Raw genomic sequence first — 23,681 nt, forward strand, 5'->3', positions numbered from 1 at the left:
AACACCCCTGCCATAGGCAGGGACACCTCACACTAAACCATCTCACTCAAGGCTTTGTCCAGCCTGGCCTTGAACACTACCAGGGATGGAGCATTCACAACCTCCCTGGGCAACCCATTCCAGTGCCTCACCACCCTCACAGGAAAGAATTTCCTCCTTATATCCAATCTAAACTTCCCCTGTTTCAGTTTGAACCCATCACCCCTTGTCCTATCACTACAGTCCCTGATGAAGAGTCCCTCCCCAGCATCCCTATAGCCCCCTTCAGACACTGGAAGCTGCTCTGAGGTCTCCACACAGCTTCTCTTCTCCAGGCTGAACAGCCCCAATGTTCTCAGCCTGTCTCCATACAGGAGGTGCTCCAGCCCCTGATCATCCTCGTGGCCTCCTCTGGACTTGTTCCAACAGCTCCATGTCCTTTTCATGTTGAGGACACCAGAACTGCACACAATGCTCCAGGTGAGGTCTCACAAGAGCAGAGTAGAGGGGCAGGATCACCTCCTTCGACCTGCTGGTCACGCTGCTTTTGATGCAGCCCAGGATACGGTTGCTTTCTGGGCTGCAAGCGCACACTGAAGCCGGCTCATGTTCATTTTCTCATCAACCAGCACCCCCAAGTCCTTCTCCACAGGGTTGCTCTGAATCTCATACTGACTCAAATGACTTCTCATACGAACTGATTTTAAAAGGTTTGCATGAGAAGATAGAAACTGCTGTCCCTTTTTTTGTAGGGATCCATGGGTTGTAACATGTTTTTATTACGATGCAGTAAAGAATCAGCTTTAGAAGCAAACTTAGAAGGATAAACTTAGACATAAATCTAGCCCAAATAAAAATAAGCATTGACATTCAAGTGCAGGTTTCAGTGGCAAGCCTAATTGACAAAAGAAACGGGGTGAAGTGCCCCTCTACCGAGTTAAACCAGGCTTGGATCCATTGGGACGTTGCAATTGCCTTGTTTATTTTTATCACTGAAACTAAGCTGCCTTTCTGAAGGGGAAGGGAAAAGGAAAAGCCCCAAAGGCTGTTAACCTTTTTTTTGGGAGCAGAAGACAAGGTCATCAAAAGTTTTGTGACTCTTCTGGGGAACCAAAGCGAGGGCGGATGGTGGAGGCTGGTCCATGCTGAATAAAGCACCTGAAAGCTCCTGCTGTGGCCAGTGGGTTCTTGATGGAGGTGGAGAGGGTCCTTGAGATGCACGGGCAGGCATGGGGGGTACAGGGAGGAAGCGTTTTCTCCTTATTGTGGAGGAGTGGTTAATGAAATTAAGGCTGATCTGGGTGATGTTGATGCCTCTGCCTATAAAACTCCTCTTTAAGGAGCTCGGTTAAGAGCAGCAAAGCCAGCATGCAGGCAAGAGGCTTCTACAGGAGGGAGCTGGTTTTTACTCGGCTGTGGGTGGTAAATCCCTCTCTGCAATTTGTAGGAAACCCTGGAGAAGTACCTCAGTGTTTTCCCTTATCTGCTGTGCCACAGTAACCCATGTTAAAGGAGGACATAAGGCTGCTGAGTTGGGCAAAGATTTGTTTGCACGTCTGTCTAACAGTGATTAACTTGGGAAGGTTGTCACAGAGTAAACAGGAAGGAAAGAGCCACCATTCATCAGCTAGCGAGCTCCTGGTACAAATCCTGCCTTCAGAGCTCCTACAGCAGGAGGTTAAAAATGATGCAATGCACAGACTGCAGCAGTCATTTTATGCTTGCCTGTAAGTTTGGACAGTGGTGGGATAGATAACTGGGATATTCTCCCGGGTCTTTCACTGGAACTGATCTAAGAGGCTTTGAGGGGGTTAGACTGGAAAAGAGAAACCTTTGCAAGATTAAGGTGAAGGCTGATTTCCTCTCCCTAGGAGGAATCCCAGAAAGCACAACAGATACCAAGGAAGGGATGTGGCCAGAGACACTGATTATATATGGGACCAGAAATAAAGGACAAGGAGTAATCTCTGTAGAAGTGGATTATCAATGACAGAAATAATGCTCTATCTCTCTGATTCTTCTTTGCCCATCAGGTGAAGAGCTGAGAATCTGAGCTGGTCTATTTGTGAAAATGCAGCCCCAGAAGAGGAGAAACTGAGCCTCTGCCAAGTGGCACAAGGTCATCCCTTTTACGTCTTTATTTAAATCACTAATATCACACAGGTCACTTGAGGTCACTTTTGGTCACCTTTGCAAATGGCTTTGAGCATAAATGCTCAAAGAGCCTTGAAAGAAAGGAAAAAATTAGTTTAATGAAGAACCAGCAGGACTTCAGCTTTCCAACTTCTGCATCCTTCTAAAAGCACACTATGAGGGTGCAACCACAAGTGTATAAACCATATAGTTCATACGTTCTCAGGCAAAACTAATTTCTCATCCTATTCCTGAGGTCCGCAGCATCCCCAGACTCTGGCGTGAGCTAAAGGGAGACAAGGGCATTTCTTTAAAACCTCAGTCAGAGGGAGCTCTATCCTCAAGAGATCAAATGAGCACTAATCAGGAAGGATGTTTGCTTATTAAATGCATCATTGAGTCCTTTAAATATCACTCCCTGGGTCATAAACTCCTATTAAACATAGATAATCCATTATTGTTTCACGCAGATAGAAAATAAACATACCAAGAGGTTTGCAATCCCTGTCCCCAGGTCCCTCCTTCCTCACACTCTAAAACAAGGGATACTGCTGTAATTGACTCTCAGCTTATTTACTGTGCTTTCTTTGGATTTCACACCCTGCTCACTTGCTTCTTTTCAGGGTCATCTTTGCAATGAGCATAACGCTCCCATCACCTTTCCTCTCTCCCACTCTGCATACAGGTCTCACCTTAACAGTACTTTCCCAAGCTGGCTGTCCCTGACAACAGCCTACCCACTACCACCTTTTTAAACTCCTCTTTAATGGTTTGCAAAACAGTTCTACCGTTTTTACTGGGTCTTTTAATGGTGTGGTGATTTTCCTCTGTCTAGGAACAACAAGCTTCTCTGGGAAGGGGATTCCCAAATGTATTAAATGCAGCCAGCCTTCCTTCCCATTGTTTCACCTGATCACACTGGTGCACATGCCCACCATATGGCTTGACATCTCTGGCCTTATGGCTGGTAGGAAAACATAGTAAAGTCATCTGCAAGGGGAACCTCCAGCCTCGTTTAAAGTAAGTATGGTCGTACTCGTGCTTGTGAAGAGCTTGCTGCAGAGCAGCTGTGAAAGCTAGCTGGTTTCCTGGTGCGTGTGGGAAGCCACGAGTAGGAGGTAACTAAAATTTGTAACAGAGTTTGGAGGCTTTTAAAATCATTATTACTATTATTTTGGACGCTACAGAAAAAGTACAACTCTCAACAGTTGCTTTGCTGCACGCCATTGACCTACAGGTACGTGCTGTTACAGACGCTGCTCGCAAATGCCGCATCAAGAACAGCAAATTATTGATCGTTCTGGTTTTCTTTTCAGTCTCCAACTGGCAAGATGACTTTAAAAATAGCCACAGTTTGGAACCCAGATTGCATTCCCTGCCAGGTTATAATGAGCACTTCAACCAGGGCTGGGTGAGCTGCAGAGTGCTCGGAGACTCAGCTCAAGACAGTGCCCTCCAGTCTGTGATATTTTTAGTGATGGGCAAACCCAAAAATCTGGGTGGTTATCCAGAGTTCATCTGGACTGCCCAAATGCCTACAGTCTGCAGAAGTGGCCTGGCAAGTTTTCAAGGAAGATGGGGTTTGCAGTATTGCCAGCACTGCCTATTTCTGCTCAGGTCAGGAATCCGAGGAGAAAACCCTCTTTCTTCATACTGTTTTGCTGCACTTCTGTTGCCAGTCACAGCCTAAAGGTGCAGAGTCTGGCCAACAAACTTGGAAAAGTAGCTGGGGAAACAAAGGAACCCTTCTGAAAAGCACAATGATGGCTCGGGTTTGGGGGGCGGCTCGGATATGTTCCTATCCTGGGATTCAATCATGCTTCTACCCAGAGCAGAGGGAACTTGTGTGATTGATCACAATGGAAGATCTTTTTCGCTCCTTCCTATTAAAATATCCCCAAGTAACCCTCTGCCACTGGGTTAGTTCTAATTTAGATAGGAGAAAATTCCCTGAGGATTACAGCTTCCTGGCAATTTTCAGTAGTTTGCTTTTCTTTCCTTCCATGCCAGATGCTGGTCCTGACTTATGACTGTTTTGCAACAAATAAATGAGTATTTAATGTCTTTCAGGCAAAGAGCTGCAAGCTACCCAAACCAATTAATGCTTCCGAGCCAAATTCATCCCCAGTTTAAGCTTAAACAATTTCAGTGTAAGTTCCACCAGTGGGTGATGAGATTCAATCCACATTTAATCTTTAGATTTCATATGAGAGTCCTGGTTATGTGTTAGGTCTTAACAACTAATCAGCTCAGTTGGCTTTTGGGGTGAGACTGTGGATGGAGAGGGAAGATGCCAACAGTGGGTTGCTGAATACTAAACAGACACTCTGGAAGAGTTTCTAAATAAATAACATTAATTTAGGCCTCGTCAAAGGGGAGCCTGAAATGCTTCTGCCATGGGAAAAGGCCAGCATGCCATACTCCAGATCTGTAGTAATACAGACTCAGCAGTCTAAGACGTGACTTACTTCTGGTCTTTGGGACATAAGCCCCTGACTCTCGAGTTCTTGTTTTCTGCCAAATCGTATATGCTCTTTAAACTTCGCCTAAACACTGAAGGAAGCATCATACTTGTCTTCCTGAACAGCACTTCCCTTCCCGGTGCCTATCGCAGCCTTTGTTAGCACAGCTTTTGCCTGCCTCTGTTTCACAGCACCATTGAGAGAAGTAGGAAATTTCCTTGAGATAGCATTTTGTGAAGGGGTTAAGGATCCACTTCTCAATTAGCCCTCTAATTGGCAGCAGCAGGGGCTGAATTTCCCTTGCAGCAGTAACAAGCCACTCAGTTCAACTCGTGCCTTTGCCTGCTATTTGGTCCTGCAGGAGTTCACCAGTGAAGATCTATGCAGACCTCGGACCTCTGCACAGCAGGAATCTTTAGAGCAATACGTATTTCTGAAGGCATAAGCTTAGGTTATTTTGTGCCATGCTACTTCTTGCGTTAGTGCTCATTTTGGAGTGCACAAACCCACCTGGAATAAACCCAGAAGTACAGCTGAATAACCCCCCTCAAAGAGAAACCAAATCAAACCTTTCTTGATCCAGTGAAAAAGTGAGCACTGGAGTTTGGGGGTTTTCCTCCTTCCTGTTTTGAACTCATTTGTTCTTCCAAATTTGGGCAAGCATCATTCAAAACCTCCAGACACTATTATTTCAGTGCATATCATGGGACCTTTAAAGGGAACGAGATCCTGTTGGTTTTAGAGGAGGGGAGAGTCTCCAACTCAACTGACCTTATGTAAATCTAGTATTGGTCTAGTTTTAGATGTGTCCTGGAGAGTGGGGACCTTTTCCTCCAGTGATGCATCTGTCTTTTAGGCTTTTGACTTCCACAGCTCACGTCCTTCAAGTTTGGGAATGTGAGACTGAGCATATATGACCCAAGGAACAGGAAAGAGCTGGGTAGCAGCTCTGATAGCTCTCCCCTTCCCCAGCTCTGAGTGCAGTATGTTTCTGTGCTGTTTGCTCAGGCTGGCTTATTTGAAATGTAGTTTCTGCCTGGAACCAAAGCTTTCAGAGCTGATCTTTTGCCTACCTAAAAATTCAAATACAAGCAGCCAGATTTGGAAGCCAAAACGTAGCCACTTCAGCTGGAAAATCTGGGTTCCAAATGAACGACTTCCCCTTAAGCTGCAGATCAGTGACCCAGGAAAGGCACACACCATCTATTTGTTCAGGCATGCAGTGCTGCTGGGATGGAGACAACCATTTGGCCAGGGCAGAGCTACTAACCTGAGTTTGGAGGGTTGAGGAGCCCAAGCTTGGAGGCTTGCCCTTTGCACGGGGCTGTCTCAGGCTGCAGCTCCGTTGGGCACATGCTGAACTTCAAGCGGATGCTGAAGCCCTTTTCTGAATTCAGGTCTCAGCAAAGCTGAGCTCGTTAATGCTGGGATCATGGGAGCCCTGCTTTGTTGGAATTCTTCACACTCAATTTACCCTGACAAGGGAGATAAGGTGTAGACCAGGAAGTCTCATTAATGGCATATGAAGTAACATTGATATGTAAGTGTGGAGAGAAGTGAAGCAGTTGGAGCACATGCTGCTGCTTCTCTCTCTCTCTTCCCCTCTTCAGAGCACAACTGCCATGAAGGTCCTGATTCCATGCTCCTTTAGAGATCTTGGGCTCCTTTTTGTCTGCAGACCAGAACTAGAAGCAGCATACATTCCATGTTTCTCGTCTGCAGCAACATTCCACCCCCAAGCCACAGTCCCACTTTCTGCAGCAGGCAATTAGGCAGAGAAAAGGGATTTATCCTCCTGATGGTCTGAGGCATCAACAGATGGTGATGTCCACGCTTCTCTCCCTCCACCCTGGAATAGATCTTACAGAACTTCCTAGGGAAAAGACAGTCTGGCAGGTCTCTGGTCTCCCTTAGCCTTCTGCATTTACTCCTTCTTCCTGCCCCAAGCTTGTTGGATGACCCCTTTTTGAGACGAAACTACTGCCTGAGGTTTCCTCATCAGGCTCTGAACATCCACACGAGGTCAAGCAGCAGCAAACACAGAACACATTAGACCCCAGCAGAAGGACACTTCAGCACACACATTAAATAATTAACCCTCACAAAAGCCTGGTGGGGCAGGATTCCCAACCTCACAACAGGGAAAGGCAGAAGCAGAAAGGTTAAGCAATTTGCTCAAGGTCACAGGAGAAGTAATTGTCAGTGCTGGGATTAAGATATAGGAATTTATAGCTGCTGGTCGTGTGTGCGGGCCACTAGATCACGTCCCTGGCACTCCAGAGAGCCAGGCTGCTTATTCTTCCAGGAAAATGCTAAACCAAATGTTCTGACCTTCGCTGGTGTTATCAGACTGAGTGCTTTCTTAGCTCCAGGTTACAGAGGGCAGTGAGGGCTGAGGGCGAGAGGAAGTGACAGCCAGAAGCTGGTGTGAGCAAGGCTTGTGTAAGGGGAGGTTCCTCCCCTCCTTTGAGGAGTGCTTGCCATGTGGCTGACTGCCCCACGGTACAGTGACCCGGCAGGGCTTTGGGGAGTATTTGCTCCATTTCCATTTGCAGACACTGACAAACTGCTTCAGAGATTGCACTGGGGGTTATGGGCAGGTTTATATCGTTCACAGGAAGTCAAGTGCTGCCCGTGAACTTGAGTAGTTACAGAATGTATAAATAAGCCATAATTCACTGAAATATATGCATGGAAATCTTTGGGGAAAGCTGACATGCAAAATTCAGTATTTCCAGCCCACTGGTATTATTATTATTGTTATTATTATGATGTGAATCTGTGGAGCTATGCCTTCAAGGAACATGCCCACCTACATCCCTTCTTGGAGTCTGCTGCTATTCAACCCCTTCATCCCCCTTCTGCATCAGCCATTGGAAGGCAACACCTTCAAGACGTGGCAGTCTGCAGGGCTGCAAGCAGGGTGTCCAGCTCTGCAGGTACAGCAGGCAGTAAGTGGGTGACTGGCCAGGAGAGGAGAGCTCGGTGGATGAAGAGCAGTTAACGCTTAGGACCCATATGAACTCCTGCATAGATGGCCTCCTGAAACAGGGAACAGGCAGCTTCCTCATACTCATCAGAGCAGGGATATGCTGCAAGAAGATGCTGCCCCTGGTTCTTGTGGTGTTTATGGTCAGTAATTCAGCAGGAACCCACACTACTGTACCATACTTGCAATTGCCTCCTGTATGACTTCTCTTCCACATGCCTTCGCCTGATAGCTCTAGACCTCACACTGCTGCTCTTCACCCCTGTTCACCCATGTTTCACACAAGCACTGCAATATTTGGGAGGCAGGGGTCCTGTTTTTCATAAACAGAGAAATATGCCTCTCTGCACATTTGTAAGACAGGCTATATTATCAGTACATTGTCTAAGATGCTCTGATTTACAAAGGGAAGCAGAAACAGGCTTTCCACCCGTTAACCAGCAACGTATGGCTGTGGTTACTTGTTTGTAAGACAATTAGCCAAGTGACTGCAACCTGAAGAAAACATAACTCTGCATAGCCAGTGCTGAGCAGGGCTTGAGTGGAAATGGTCTCCCATTCTGTCCAAACGTGTTCCCAGAGCTGCTGAGCAAGTCTGGGAAGAGCCATGGAGGATCTCAGACTGGGGTCACCTCTATGCAGTTCTGGTTTTACCTGCAGACCTGGACAGATTGCAGTGGTCTTCTGCTCTGCAGAGCCAGGAGGAAGGGCTAGCCTGGGAGCATTGGCTGTCCTTTCAGTAATCAATCTCGTGCTGTCTCTGATAATGAACAAGAAATGCAGTGCAAAACATGAGTGCCATAAATCTGTAAATCAGTGGGTATACAGGGTCTCCTGAAAGCAGAAGCAGTAGCATCACTTCCCTTTCCAAGGCTTTACCAGACTGCTCTAGAAGGCTGCAGTTTGAATGCTATGAGAAGGGAAGGAGTGCATGAGAGGCTTTAAATGGAAACAATCCCTGACTTTGTGAAGCACGCAGTAATATCCCCAGGATAGCTTCCCAAGGGGTAAAATGTGCGTGTGCCGAGGTATTGATATGTCCTGATTTTGTGTATGCGTGTGCATACCTATGTAATTAATCTTGGAAAGTTCAGGTTTGACACATGATTGGTTTCCTCCAATCTTGCAGCTCATCTGGGTGAGCAAGTCACTTGACAATCTTGTGCCTCAAAGTCAGGCACTTCATTCAGACTCCGTCACAGCTCAACACTTCTCTCTTTTCACTCGCCTGCCCTAAATACAAGCCCATGTGATTTGCTAATTTACATAATATCTTCTGACAGCCTGGCTCTGAAGACTTCTTGGGTGATTTGCTACTCTCTGCAACACAAAATGGGAGGCAGTAACATCCTAAGAACGAGTGCATCTGTTTCCCTTGGGTTCGGGGACTTAAGCTCTTGGAGCTCTGGTTCCTCTCGAGGTAGCGGGATCAGAAATGATACAGCTGCCATGGAGATGGAGGCAGAAAGCCTCTAAAGGGATCTGGAACTACGTCAAGTGGGTCATGTCTCTGGCTTCCTGTTACACACACCAGAAGGTGCTCTGAGATGCTCCAGACAGTGATAAAACAGCTCTAGTGTCACCCATGTGTGACAGCCAGGAGGGCGATGAGCCAGGAGTTTAACTATGTGATTTCTCTCTCTGAGATAGCATGCAGTGGTGCTCTGCCTCTTGATCAATCTTAGTATTAAAGGAGGAAAGTTTCCTATGGATTATCTTTTCACAGCACCACAAGCCTTTGAAAATCTGGTCCCCATGTATCTTGCCTATGAAGTCAATTAGCTCCTAAAATGACAACGCATTAGGAAAAACCCAGAAGCTGATATAGAAATACCTTGTTTTATTAAGCCTGGCCAATTTTCTGTCAACAAAAATTATGCTTCTGAAGTGATGTGGAACAAGAATCAAACATGAAAGCATACAAGTATCCACTTTTGAGCCCTTGAACAGTTACAAGAAGCCACTTCTTGGTATTTCTGCTACACAGAATGAATTTTCATTACCTGAAGTATCTATTATCTAATGAATAAAAACCCTGCATTATGCATTAAAGTGTAGCATGAACAAAAACTCCTGGAAAACATGCATTACCTCATGGTGAATCCTAGTGGCAGGAATGGTATTTTTAGTGACTTCTGTGGCACGGGTGACGTGTCACCACCCATACTATGGAGAAGGCAATCAAACATCATCTTTACTTCTACACAACAGAAGCAATGGATTTCATGAATAAGCATGTGTTGGTCAAAGAACGTGTAATTTTTCCATGAGGATATCATGCTCCACATCCTTGGTGGTGGTTGAGGATTGCAGCTCCCAAATCGTGCGTGGTTTGTGTGCGGTTCAAAACCTATGGCAAATTGGAGTTATAGCCATCAAAAACGGCATAAACAGTCCAAAACCACCAAGGCCAGGTCTGCAGATGTCAGGCCACACCTGCTCGGGGAGGAAAAAGTTGTGCATTAATCCAGCTGTAGGCACGAAGACCACAAGGGTTATAGTCTAAAGAACCTCCAAATGCTGGGACCTGCCTCGATGGCGTTGGTCTTCCCTCTATAGCACTTTGAAGAAGCTTTATGGAAGCTCCAAGGAAAGACATGGACTTGTTGGTGAGGGTCCAGAGAAAGGCCACAAAAACGACCAGAGGGCTGGAACAGCTCTGCTCTGGAGACGGGATGACAGAGCTGGGGTTGTTCAGCCTGGAGAAGAAAAGGCTCTGGGTAGACCTTGTTGTGGCCTTTCAGTTCTTAAAAGGGGCCTATAAAAAAGATGGGGAGAGACTTTTTAGCAGGGCCTGTTGAGACAGGACGAGGGGTGATGGTTTTAACCTAAAAGAGGGAGATTGAGGCTGGATGTGAGGAAGGAATTCTGTACAATGAGGGTGGTAAAACACTGGCACAGGGTGCCCAGAGAGGCGGTGGATGAACCATCACTGGAGACATCCCAGGCCAGGCTGGATGTGGTTCTGGGCAACCTGATCTGGTTGAAGATGTCCCTGCTCATTGCAGGGGTTGGACTGGATGATCTCATGGTCCTTTCTAACCCAAACCATTCTATGGTTCTATGATTCAATGGCAACACCAAGAACAAGCACAAAGGCTGAGAAGGGTGCAGCTCCAACAGAAAGAGGAGTGCCTGGGTTGTGGCTGGGTCAAGTGGTTAAAAGCCCTCAGGTAACAGATGTGCAGGGAGCATTAGCACTGTGCTCTGAGGAGGCCGGAGGGACCATAAAGAAGAGCAAAACATCGCTTACAGAAGCCAAACAAGAGGCTGAATCTGCTGTGTTAACAAATCCATAAAGCTGTACTGGAGCACTACTCAGGAGCAGCAGTTTGGCAGAGGGCCTGTGGCTGTGGCAATAATTGATATTTTCAGTTAGGTGGCCAGAACCATAAAAAAAAGCAGAAAAAAAAATCAAAAAATCAGTCTGAGTGGTCCAAAACCATTCCCCTCTCCCCCCCCCCCCCCTTTTTTTTCAGCAAGGAAAAATATAAACTTTCTTGAGCCAAAGAAACATTTTCTTCAACCCAAAACATTTTGTTTCCCCACATCTTTCATCAGAGGAAAAGAAAAGGGCAATGCAGGGCTGGTTTCCCTTCTGGGCTCAGGGGTTACTCTCAATACAGAAGAGGATGCAGATGGTCAAAGGAATGTTCCTCTCCTCCAAAGCCCTGCAATATGGGTGGGGGGTCCTGAACCACCCCTACAGTGAGAGAAATAAGATGGAGAAGCATGAAAAGCCCCATTCACGCTGTCTACAGGATGCTGTAGGCTCTCCAAGGAGATGCACAAGGGAACAAGGTGAGTACCACTACGGAGAGGTGATCTAGGGCATGGGCATCCTTGGGTGCCTGATTTTGGAGCCAGGACGGGGTTGAAACCACATGAAGGAAAGCCTGGGCAGGAGGTTCAGGCATGGGTTATTTCTTGTGCAAGAAGCTTGGAACAAAGTCAGGCTTCAGAGAGGCAGGTGGGAAAGTGGGGTTATGCTATGGGATGGAGCGGACCCAAGATGAACTAAACCACACTAAACAGATGGACTGGGCAGAGATGCCTGGCTTCCTGCTGATCTTTTTGCAGGGGGCTGTGAATTAGTTTTGGGTGACAGTGAAAGGGGAAGCCTCAGACAAGAAAAAAGGAGTGAGACTGAAAGGGGTAAATATTCATCAGCTCAGACAAGGAGAGAATAATTGGGTGCTTATGCAGCAAGGGGCAGGTTTTGGTTCAAATATTCACTATCTTTTGCTCTGCATATTCCAGTGTCTTTAACCTGAGTGAAAGAATTTTGACAGAAAAGAGAGTCGATATCCCAAAATACCCTAAAGCTCAACCAAAACAAAACCCTTCCAAACCAAAAAGTCAGATGGAGAAGACACTGGAGCTCAGTACTCCCTAGCCCAAGTGTGTGTCCTCACACTTGGACAGTGAGTATGTACACAAGGATGCAATGAGGGGAGGGGGAAGGAGATAAAAGGGGTTTTCTTTATCAGTAACTCCTCCAGTTTTCGAAGACTCTCTTAAATCACAGAAACTGCAAAGGTAAAATCTCTGGGTTGAAGCAGCTCTGCCTCAGCAGCTCTGCTGCTCAGTCCATTGAATGCATCCTCCTCGAGACTAGTAGCAAAGTAGACTTCAACTGAACATCTCAGGCAAGTAGAATACAGACCCTATCCCCCTACACCAAAGCGTAATACCCAGCTTTAAACCATGAATTTAAACCATGTGAAGGAAAAAGCACAACCCGGGTCTTGATTTAAACACCGTAACTGTAGCTACCTGCCCCTCTAGTCAAGGCTGCGTCCTATTGCACTCCCTCCCCTATGCCCTGGTAGCACACAGAAGCCACCCAGGATGTGAGTGACAATCACACAGTCAGAAACAGGGCCTGGAATTAAACAAAGCCCCGTTCCTCCTCCTCACACCAAATCCAGGCAATTCAGATGACCATAAATGACTCTTTCATAGGGAATGCTGAAAACACTCTCCAGCAAGTACAGTTCTGTACATTATGATATGGTTTTAAACAGCTTAAAAATGGGTTTTTTTAAGGGTAAAAGCAAACACAAATAATCTCTTGGCTACATCCTCCTCAAATCCAGGTCCACACAACACACAATTAGGAGCAATATATAACACTTCTGTGATTTTGCCCACAGTGTAGGGAAGAACACAGGGACCTCATCCCAGCCTGAATGAGGTACGGTGACACCATCTCATTTCCCAAGCCAGCCTAAGCAAACCCTAGATAGGTAGCAAAATATATCTTAAATATATATCTTAAATATATCTTAAAGTTAGGGTCCCCCTCTAATTGAACATAAGAAACAGGAATTGGGTCACATGAGTTCTGTGATGATCTGGTATCACAAGCTGGGGCACCACTTAGACCACTCAAGAAGCTGCTTCCTTCTTACCCCACCTGTAGTGTCATGGAAATCCTCCTCCAGACTCCCAGTACTCCTCTTCTGCTCCCGTGGTCTGCTCTGAAGAGCAAAAGCATGCACAGACACCCCCCTGTTTGCATGCCATGATCCTGCCTTTCCCAGTGTGACAATTAAAAAGGCAAGTCCTGGTTTTCAAGGAAACACCAACTTGAGAAGTACCCAATTAAAAATAAATATAGCTGGTTATTTCCTGTCTCCTGCTCAGATCAGTCTGCAAGCGAAACGCTATGCAAGCACAAGAAGTTGTGATGTGACTCACAGCCTCCAGCTATTCTGACTTCACTGGATGCCTTACAAGCATCTATTGTTCCTGGAGATAGCCTGAGACGTGCTTCCCAGAGAGATTATTATATATTCTTGCTATGAGATGGAAAAAGAAAAAGCTCTGATACTGTGTCATGTCATTTCTTTAGTGGAATCTCGTATGCAATATGCTGTAGAAGTGTGAGAGAAGAAAACAAAGCTGTTATGTGACTAGTGGTGAGGAACCACTTACACTGTGGGCCCAGGAGTCTGTATTTTACTCGTGGCTGACTCTGATTCCACCTTTGTGCTCCTTGACGACTCTGAGTACCTTTAACCTCTGCCCTTCAAAGCAGTAAAGTTTTCTGTTTGGCTGCAAAAGCTTTTTGGCAATGACTAGAAGAGAAATCCTCCCAAGAGCTGCTCTTGCATGCACCCATGGGGCTGACTCCATCTCCATCGCTAGAGCTGCTCCTGCAAAGGGTTGGTGCCTTGCTGTCACTGCATGCTTTAGCAAACCCCTGCAGGGCTGGCAGAAGCTCTCCTGCAGATCACACAAAGCCCTGGAATCACACAGGAACATGAAATGGGAGAAGCAGTGATGTGAAGACCTCAGGGGACAGGATCCTCATGGCTGTTCCAAACCTGGAGCAGTGGTGGGAGCTGCCGTGGGTGACAGGGGCCAGTTCTTGAACCACATCCATAGGGCATCTGTGGGACACAGGCTCTCAGAAAGCTGCTTCTGGAAATTCCTTGTGCATGAACAAACATGTGAGACACAAACAACGCCTGGGGCATCCTGCACAGGGGCTGCCCATTCTCACCATCCCAAGCCATACTGCTCCAAAAGAGCTTCCAAAACCCAGGGCACAAGAACTGCCTCAAAGATGAACCAATTGCTCTTGCGTGAACCACCTGAGTTTTGAGGTTGAGGGCAGGGTGTCCCTCACTGCTTCAAAGCACTTCATCCAGAATACCTTGAAAATCCGTTATGGTCACTGCAGACTGATCTGTATCGCTAAGGAGACATTATGAGCTTCCATGGCTTCTTTTCTAAGACAGAAAAGCCTTTGTTTTACAGCACCCCTGTGAGACCAGCAGAGATTATAATCTGTATTGAAATCGGAATAGGCAAGGAGAGGACATGGGCCACTTCAGAATTCACATCCACGTGCTAATAAGGAGAGACACAAATAAGCTTCACCTACTTAACATCAAGATTTAGGACCATGACCATGCTCTGTCATAATGCAACATGCATTTTTGCATGAGATCCAGTGACAGGAAAGGTGAAAGAAGAATGACCTGGATTTCTTGTCAACTAAAGCCCCCTTCTGCTTTGAGGTCGCTCTGGAGATGAAGAAGGGCATGAATATTCATAAATACTTTAAATTGAGATTCTCCTGATTCTATAAGCCACGTAGAGGAGCTTATAGCCTGCCATGCTGGAACTGAGGGTTATCAGCTTGTGAGTAGTCAAGGGCCCTCAGAGCCACAGGAGTAAGAGCTAGAGCTGAGCAAATCATTTGCAACTAATATTTTTTTCATGAATTTCACCTTTGTCTGAGACTTCTCTATGAGCAGATTACAACTTACTCTAATTTATTCATTATTTATGTCCAATAGCCATGTCAGCAAATAGCTTCCTCTCTGCAGAGTAGCCCATTATAAGTTACAACAATGCAATAGGTGCCATAGCCATCTATTTCCCTTTCTGTTCCCTGGTAAGGGGACTTAGGTACCAAAGCAGCACAGTGCAGATTTCACAAGAACAGAAACTATTTGGAGTTCAGTGATGGTCAGCACATGAGCATCTCTGTTTAAAATTCACTCAGCTGCCCTCATGCTCGTGGAGCTTGAACATACAAATAAATGCAGAAGTCAAACACAGAAACTGAACTCGATCTAGTCAAGAGTCACTTTCAAATTGAGATGATTACATACGACTTCCTACTCACTCTGACAGGTAGCAAGGAAGTACTACATATAGCAGCTTCAGGTCCAGAGGGGCCTCATGAACCTTTCCCCCCTCTTTTTTTCCAGCTGCACAATCAAAGGATCTCCAAAATCCAGTTCAGCAGAAACCATGATGTTGTCAGTCACCTAAAATCATCCTCTTTTGTCAATTTATTTCAGTATGAAAGTAGACACTGGCTCAATGGCAAAGTCCCCTTTCTCACCTCTGCCCTCTGCCTGGTCCCCTTGCTGAGGTGGGGCTAGAAAACACAAGCAGACATGAAACCAGGCAGGGTTGAGTTTCATAGGGAACACATTGCTCAGCCAGCCCCACGCCTGGCTTGGCATTATGAAAGCTTAATCCCTTGCCAAATTCCCAGGAATGATCGGTCTCTAGGTCCTTTCACACTTGAGTTGCAGACCATGCCCCAAGCACACCTGCGCTGGCATTGACAGTTGTTGGGCTTTCCATGCCACTCACAAAGGACATGAGTCTCTCCAGGCACATCACCAAGCCATGGCTTGTCCACCTGAAAGTCAGTCCCTGGTTTACCTACCGAAACCACACTGTCTATTGTACAGATGGATGTGACCGGCATCGTGGTATGCCCAAGTGTGTGCCTGAATGCTGAAAGAGCACTTGGGAAATCTGTGGCATTCCAAATAGATGTAGTATATACACCACACTCTTTGGTAGCAGCAGACCACGTGTGTCCCAGTATCTTCCTTTATATTCCCTGTAACTGTTCTACAGGGAATATACTGTACACTGTACTACACTGCACTTCTATGTAGTGTGGACAAACAATCCCCATCTTGATGATGCTGTCTACCCAATCTCAAGGTAATTAGACAGTGTGTGTATCCTTACAGCACCAGGGCCACACTGAGGTTTGCTGCAGCTAGAAAAGCTGAATCTTACCCTAAAATGCAAATTATTATGCAGCATATTGCAAACTTGCCCCAAAGAACTCTTGTAGGAGAAGCATTTACTGCTCCTGGTTATCTGTAACTTGTTCAAACCTTGCTCTGCTTTGAGATCTTAAGGCAGAAGGTAGGAAACAAAACCACACAGTGGTCTCCAGCATGGCCCAATGCCTGCAGAATCATAACCGAAGGACGTTGTGGTAGAATAATGTAATTTCATAGATGGATTAATCTCCTTTGTGTTTTAGTGTGAAACATAACAACTGCTGACCGGGGGCCAGATCTTGCGCACCTGACACAGGTGAGTCGTCCCCATTGATTTCAACCTGTCAGTGTATGCTCTTCCACCTCCTCCTATAGTATGCATCAGCACACGTGCCCCAAGCATGTTTGCTGGGGGAGGCTGAAGATGGGAAGCACGACAGAGCTGTCTGCACACACCGCTCTGGGGAGGAACTGTTGGAGTGGAGATGTCAAAAAGTGATGAGCCTTAAAAATAGCTTTATCTCACGCTCCACTACGAGCTTGGGCTCTTGCACCCAAACACCAGCACAATGGAGATGCTTTCATCATGCTCTACATGACAAAAGTCTTTGCTGCCATGAGCACTGTCAAAGCTCCCTCTGTGCTTAAGAAAAAGGCATTACAAAACTTCTAGTGTTGAGTTGTTTGGGTTCATTCACCCACTCCCCTGCGCTTGTGGCCCTTTGAATTCCCTTTCCACCAGGACATTCGGGCTTAATATTCCCAAAATAGCTGTTGGCAGGAAACGTTGAGAGTTCTCAGCCTGAGAAATAACAGGGCCATCTGTTGATGTGACTCACTGAGGGTGGGGGCTTCAATCCCTGTGTTGCTGAAGAGAGACGGGAGGAGAGCAAGCGCCTCTCGCAGCAGCATCCCGTGGGGTTTGCAGCAGCGCTCGTGAGGGTGGAGGTGGCTGCAAACCCTCACGAGTCACTCAGAAGCACGGTGAGAGACGTGTTGGCTGCGAGCTGGTTATCAGCAGAAAGCCCTCAGCACCTCCTGAGCAGAAAGAGCTAACTAGAGACAAACGGAGCAGTAGCAGAGATCAGCTTGTGCTTGGCTGTGCTGGGGACCTGCTCCAATGCCCACTGAGACTGTCTGGGGCTTTACCACGCTTTGGAGCAAGCCTCAGTTGTTCATTTATCTCTTTTGCTTTGGAAAATAACCAATGGCACCTGATCTTTACCCATCAGCAAACCTGCTTTGCCCATTTGCTCTTGGGATTCAATACTCATCTGTCCTACAAGGTTTCTGCCCAAACATCTCTTTCCTTGACTTGGTTTCACCTCCACCCACCTGGGCCATCCCACTAAAGTGTCTGTTCTTGCTTCTGATGGCTTCCAAGGTTGTGCAACCTGGAATTTGTGCTGTGGTTGTACCACACAGAGAGATGAAATGGAAAGTCCTCTAAGCTTTTACATTGCAAGATGCAATTACATCTTGCTAGGAAAGAAACCTCTCCTTCCTCGGTCATTATGTACAAGGTGCTGCGACACTCCAACACAACATACCTGGAAAAGACTGACCTTACGGATGTGTGCTGTAACCCAGCACAAGCCATTCCCAGCTGTTGTCTTGGTCTGGTTTCACTCCTTGCAAACACCTCCTGCATTTCTGAGTGTAGCAGTCACCTTCTCATGCACCCTGTTGCCGTATTAAAACCAGACACGGGTCAGATATGACAATGGATAACACGACACATTCCCTTTCCTAGGCTTAGCAAGAAGAGCTCAGTTGCCTGCCAGAGCTGAATTAATAGGAGGGGAGACAGTCAGATCAGCAGAGGAAGAAACAAACTGTCTCTGACTTGCTGGGTGTCTGATAATGGAAATTTCCAGCTTCATGAGGTATGTTGAAGCTGAGGGACATCACACTAAGCTCCAGAGGAAAGAGCATGAGAGGTACACAGACACCTCAGCAAGAAACCCAAAGTGCATTTGTACTCATCACTGACTTGGTAATGTGTATCTTGGTTTAAAATGTGAGCCCCAAGACCATGCCTGGCTGTATCTCCCTTGCCTGTACCTCGTTGGATGGTGGGAATACATTTAGAGCACAGCACTGGGCTCCCAGGTGCTCTCCTCTGCCTTGCTTTCTCTCCTTAGGGTATAAGGTCTCTCCAGATGAGTGAGTAGCAAGGATCCTGCTAACTCTATGTACATCTTAATGATCACTCAGAATGGTACTTAGGTGCACATACATTGCAGGAAATGAACTTTGTTAATTAGAGAAGGATGTTAGACGTGAGCAGTGCTGTTTTCCATGGAAACCTTCCCATTTATATATAACAGAAGTTTAGTTATGAAAAGTATATCAGATTCAAGGAGTATGTGCTTGCACTATACCATAGAATAACAGAATTAACTGGGTTGGAAAAGCCCTTCAAGCTCACCCAGTCCAACCGTTCCCAGCACTCCAAGGCCACCACTAACCCATGGCACTGAGGCCTCATCTCCACGCTGTGTGAACACTTGCAGGGACGGTGACTGCAGCCCTGCCCTGGGCAGCCTGTTCCAATGCCTGAGCACCCTCTGGGGAAGGAATTGTTCCTCAGCTCCATCTAAACCTGCCCTGGTGCAGCTTGAGGCCGTTTCCTCTTGTCCTGTCCCTTGTTCCTTGGGAGCAGAGACCGACCCCACCTCACTACAACCTCCTCTCAGGCAGTTGTAGGCAGCGATCAGGTCCCCCCTGAGCCTTCTCTTCTCCACACTGAACCCCCCAGGTCCCTCAGCCGTTCCCCATCACACTTGTGCTCCAGGCCCTGAACCAGCTCCGTTGCCCTTCTCTGTTTCTCAGAGTAATCTGGGAATATCATTGACATGGGAAGTGACAAGAGTATCAGTGACAAAGGGAAATTAACCGTGAGCTGGTGAGAACCACAGAAGGAAATACATTTTCCGCTCTAATGGTCTTTGCTGAGTCAAATACCTAAGCCAGAGGGTTTGTTGTCCTGCACCATTTGTTGCCACAGGTGCTAAAATACAACCAGAGCCAAATCCATCATGTCTCTCATGTTTGGTGACTGCCATTCCACCAGTATGCGGGGGTACCTTCTCCCCAGCATGGAGACAAAGAACTACTACATCTATTCAACCCATGTGCCAGAGAAGACAGCTCTTACTGCCCTAAATACTAAAGGATTGTGAGATTTAGAGAGGAATAACAGGAGTAAAAACTACTCTAGGAAGAGCTGAGCTGAAAAGGAAGCTCAGGCTCATGAGTGGTTATTACACATAAGCAAATAATACAGAAAAACCCCAATGTGCATGAATGCACTGTAGTAGGAGCAGGAAACAGTGTGGACCTAAAGGCATATCTGGCCACAGAGATTTTAAACCACACAAGCACATAAACTTGGGTGTTCACAGACCCAAGCTGGAGATCTTCCTTGCAGAACAGACTGTTCCTTATGGTATATACAGTATATATACTGCAGACTACAGTATAGACTATTTCCTTATAGTTTTGCCTTACAACCTTGCAGATCTGTAACGCTGGGATTTCGCTAATGTTATCTGGTGAGGGAAGGCGAGTGCAAAGTTCAAACAGGCTCCAATATCAAAGACCCTCTTGCCCAGGCTCTCACTTTTGCAGTGTACTCCTCCAGAAGGCAGCAGCACCCAGACTTGTGCATCTAATTTGGAAGGGTTTGGAGAGAGGGACGAAAGAGCATCTGTGCGTCTTTTCAGTATGAAGCTTGCTACTGCCTGCCTGCTCAGGATGTTATCACTGGTCTCTGAGGAGACATGTCTGCACTGTAGAGGCATGAACTGCATTAATTCTGCCCAGGACTTGGGTATTCAGGACTCCTTCGTGCTAATATTTACGGCACATAATTATATCATAGAGGGGGATGCTGGAAATGTCTGTGGCTGTGCAGGGAGCATTTGGAGATGCAGCTTTTAAGGGCAGGGAGGAGTTTTCACATTGAAGGACATGCAGTTTAGAACCGATGGGTCAGTGCACACATCATTTCATCATGGAGATATAAACTGTCATCAGGCTAAAGAGATGGAGGTGAGTTCATCCACCTCTTGCAGATTTATTTGATGTTGAAATGGCGAGCGCTCCCTCACACTGTTAAGTATTCCCTTATAAGCCCTCATGACTTATTGTTTCCCCCCCTTTTATTTAACAGGAGTGTACATTTGAAACGTGACTCACTCCAAGAGGTGAAGGCTGCAGTAAACTCTCTTGTGGAGGAGAGACAGAAAACAGCCTGAGCCCTGCTGGAGAACGCACGTGGTCTCAACATGGAGAGCAAACCACATGAGACAAAGCCATTATTCTCTCCTGTCTCCATCAGCTCAGGCTGTGGGGTCTGCTCCATCTCCCACTGAGGACTTTGGCCAAAATCCCAGCCTCGTGGCAGTCGCTGTGGGGGGGTCTCTCCCAGCACATCCCATCATAAATCATCGAGTAGTTGAATGGTTTGGGTTGGAAAGGACCTTAACATCATCCAGCTCACACTAGGCAAGGTTGCCTTGAACCTGATCATGAACACTGCCAAGGATGAAGTATTCACCACTTCTCTGGGCCAGCGCCTCAGCATTCTCACAGTAAAGAACTTCTTCCTTATCTCCAACCTGAACTTCCCCTGTTTCAGTTTGAACCCATCACCCCTTGTCCTATCACTACAGTCCCTGATGAAGAGTCCCTCCCCAGCATCCTTGTAGCCCCCTTCAGACACTGGAAGCTGCTCTGAGGTCTCCACGCAGCTTCTCTTCTCCAGGCTGAACAGCCCCAGTGTTCTCAGCCTGTCTCCATACAGGAGGTGCTCCAGCCCCTGAGCATCCTCGTGGCCTCCTCTGGACTTGCTCCAACAGCTCCATGTCCTTCTGATGCTGAGGACACCAGAGCTACACACAGTGCTGCAAGTGGGGTCTCACAAGAGCAGAGCAGAGGGGCAGGATCACCTCCCTTGACCTGCTGCTCACGCTGCTTTAATGCAGCCCAGCACAAGGGGGATTTCTGGGCTCAAGCGCACACTGAAGGGGCTCACGTTCAGTCTCTCATCAACCAACACCCCCAAGTCCTTCTCTGCAGGCTGTCCTGAATCTCTTCTCTGCCCTTGTGAACACACTAAATGAACACTTCACCTGCAGCCATGCACAGTGCACCTTTTCCTCTCCCCAGCAACCCTGGAGGATGCCTGGACTTTGCAGAGAGAGGGCTCCAGTGCGCTGGTGGGTTCAAGCCCCTGTGCAGCCCTTCCCTGCCCACCTCCCCAGCACCAGCCAGCCCCATCACAGGCAGATGTCCAACGTGATGCTCGGCCACAAGCTGTGCACTAAGTCAGTGTGGTCATTCCGCAAAGCCAGCTGATGTTTTGAAGGCTACAGAGTCAGCAGAGGGGATATAGTAGCAAGGAGGAGAACGTGTCATGCCAGCGAGCAGCTTTCATTGCATGATGTGAGGCAGGGAAAGCTTCCAGAGGAAAAATACCACTCCTAGCTAAAAATAAAGTCAGCCCAGGAAGCCCAAACCCAACAGCTTGTCTGCTGCTAACTGAAGCAGCACTGCCTGTGAGAGAATACCGATCAGCTTCTGCAGGGAGGCAGCAGAATGCCTCCTGCATCGGAATGTATTTTGTATTTCCCAGTCTGTGGCGGAGTATAAAATGTTTTGACAGCAGGATGAGATCTTTCCATGCAAATCGTTGCAAGGAATTGCAAGCACAAGACAACACCTGCCTGAAGGGAAGGGTTTCCTGTTTGAGTGATGAAGGCTTCGGGTTTGGAAAGCCAAGTTCTATTCCACAGGCAGTCACGAGGGCTGGGTGCTGGTGCTTGACTCTCACTGGACCTGGTGCGAGGTTTCCCTGTATTACCCTGCCTTAGCTGCACAGAAAGCCAAGATTTGCCTGCCTTGATGTCTTGGAGGATACGTGGTGACCTGCTTACAAAGAGATCTTTGCTCTGAGGGCATTAAAACCTGCTTTCAGTGCAGAGCCATTATGGAAGCAGTGCAGCATCACCCTCTCAGACTTCACAGGGACAGTGACAATCTCACCCATTATAAATTCCATTTGAGGGGGAACTTAAAAAGCTTAAACCTCTGAGAGAGGTTTATTATACAAGCAAGCAAAACCAGTGACTGCACACATGGCACTGGAGTGAATACATGATCAAAATGACCCTGGGGACCTGCCTGTCACTTACGAGCACTCAGTTACGTGCACAAAGTTTATGGAACCATTAGCAGTTCCCAGCCCATTCTGGCTCTCCACTCATTTGGAGGCTATCTACCATATGTAGCCTTCATGGACCATCTGTAATGACACAAGGGTGAGGGACCATCAGACTTACACATAGAATCCCAGACTGGTTTGGGTTGGCAAGGACCTTAAAGCTCATCCAGTTCCAACCCCCTGCCATGGGCAGGGACACCTTCCACTAGAGCAGCTTGCTCCAAGCCTCATCCAAGTTGGCCTTGAACACTGCCAGGGAATATATGGAGGAGAAAGTGCCATGCAGGCAAGGAGCCTGCATCGTATCTGCAGCAGGGACAGACATTTCCTTTATATTTAACAGCCTATGTGCTATACCCTCATTCTATTTTATCCCAGTGAGCCACTTAAAGAAAATCACTGTGGTGGTAGAAATTAGCACCGCACAATTTGCCAGACATGATGCATCTGTTCCAGTGCTCTCCCTCTGACAGCTCAGGGTGCTGCGAGCAGGAGAAGCTCCTTTAAGAGAGCAGTTTGCAGCAAGATTATTGCTAAGCCGTTCCCAGAAGCACAGACTTTTCCTAAGGCAAAGGGGTTCCTGGTGCAAAAGGCAGAGGGAACATTTTGTCGCAGTAATCCCATTTCCCCAACGCACCGGGTTCCCCACAGCATGGTGAGTACAAGCACGAGACCCAGTGCTTGCCGGAGTTGCAGCAATGGGTAGAGAAAAGCTTAACACTCACAGCACTGCTCCCCACATTCAAAGGCTCTTGGCGGAAACCACCAGGAAATCAAATATGGTTTTAAGCAGGGATGTCTCCAGAGATTTAGGAAGCTTTCTGCTGGATGCTCTGAATGTGGTTGTGAGTCTCAGAAATCCTGATAAGAAAGTTCCTGCTGAGATGCTCTGTGGAAGTTAAAATGCCTATATGGAGCCGCAGGAAATCAGCAAATAAAATGTGCATTAGAGACTCACCAGGCACATTTTCAAGCCTTTGGAGAATCATATCCTGTGCAAAAGAGGAGGAAGAATTGATGAAGATACAGAAACTGGTAAACACATTCATTTTGGTGATGAATATCACAGCCATGTATGTTGTACATAAGTACTAATCTATGCATTAATCTGTGAGGATTTTGCTGTGTTTTTCATGGCCGTTTATAACATGTAAGACGTTTGCTGCATTGATTTGTGGCCCCATCTCCTTTACTCAGCCCTGACATTTGCTCCTGCATTCAGCTGTGACTCAGAGCTCTCCCAAGGCAGGAGGACATCCAGTTCCTGGGACATCCCTTTGGTCCACCTCTAAGTTTAATGAACCAGAAATGGAACAAGGAACAGGAAAAGGAGG

The 23,681-nt window shown here is 47.0% G+C and overlaps 1 long non-coding RNA gene across 1 annotated transcript; it reads right to left on the reverse strand.

Moving 5' to 3' along the window:
• Window positions 1–9,388: 9,388 nt before the first annotated feature.
• LOC130610998 (uncharacterized) lies at window positions 9,389–14,030 on the reverse strand. The gene is made up of 2 exons (XR_008975130.1): window positions 12,983–14,030; window positions 9,389–10,913 (listed from the first exon to the last, which is right to left on the reverse strand). It is a non-coding gene; the product is annotated as an uncharacterized LOC130610998 (long non-coding RNA).
• Between the last annotated feature and the right edge of the window lie 9,651 nt (window positions 14,031–23,681).

Source organism: Pezoporus wallicus, unplaced genomic scaffold (assembly GCF_028554395.1).
Source record: "Pezoporus wallicus isolate ANWC-B61680 ecotype Strahan unplaced genomic scaffold, APGP_CSIRO_Pwel_v1 scaffold_11491, whole genome shotgun sequence".
NCBI classification, from domain to species: domain Eukaryota; kingdom Metazoa; phylum Chordata; class Aves; order Psittaciformes; family Psittacidae; genus Pezoporus; species Pezoporus wallicus.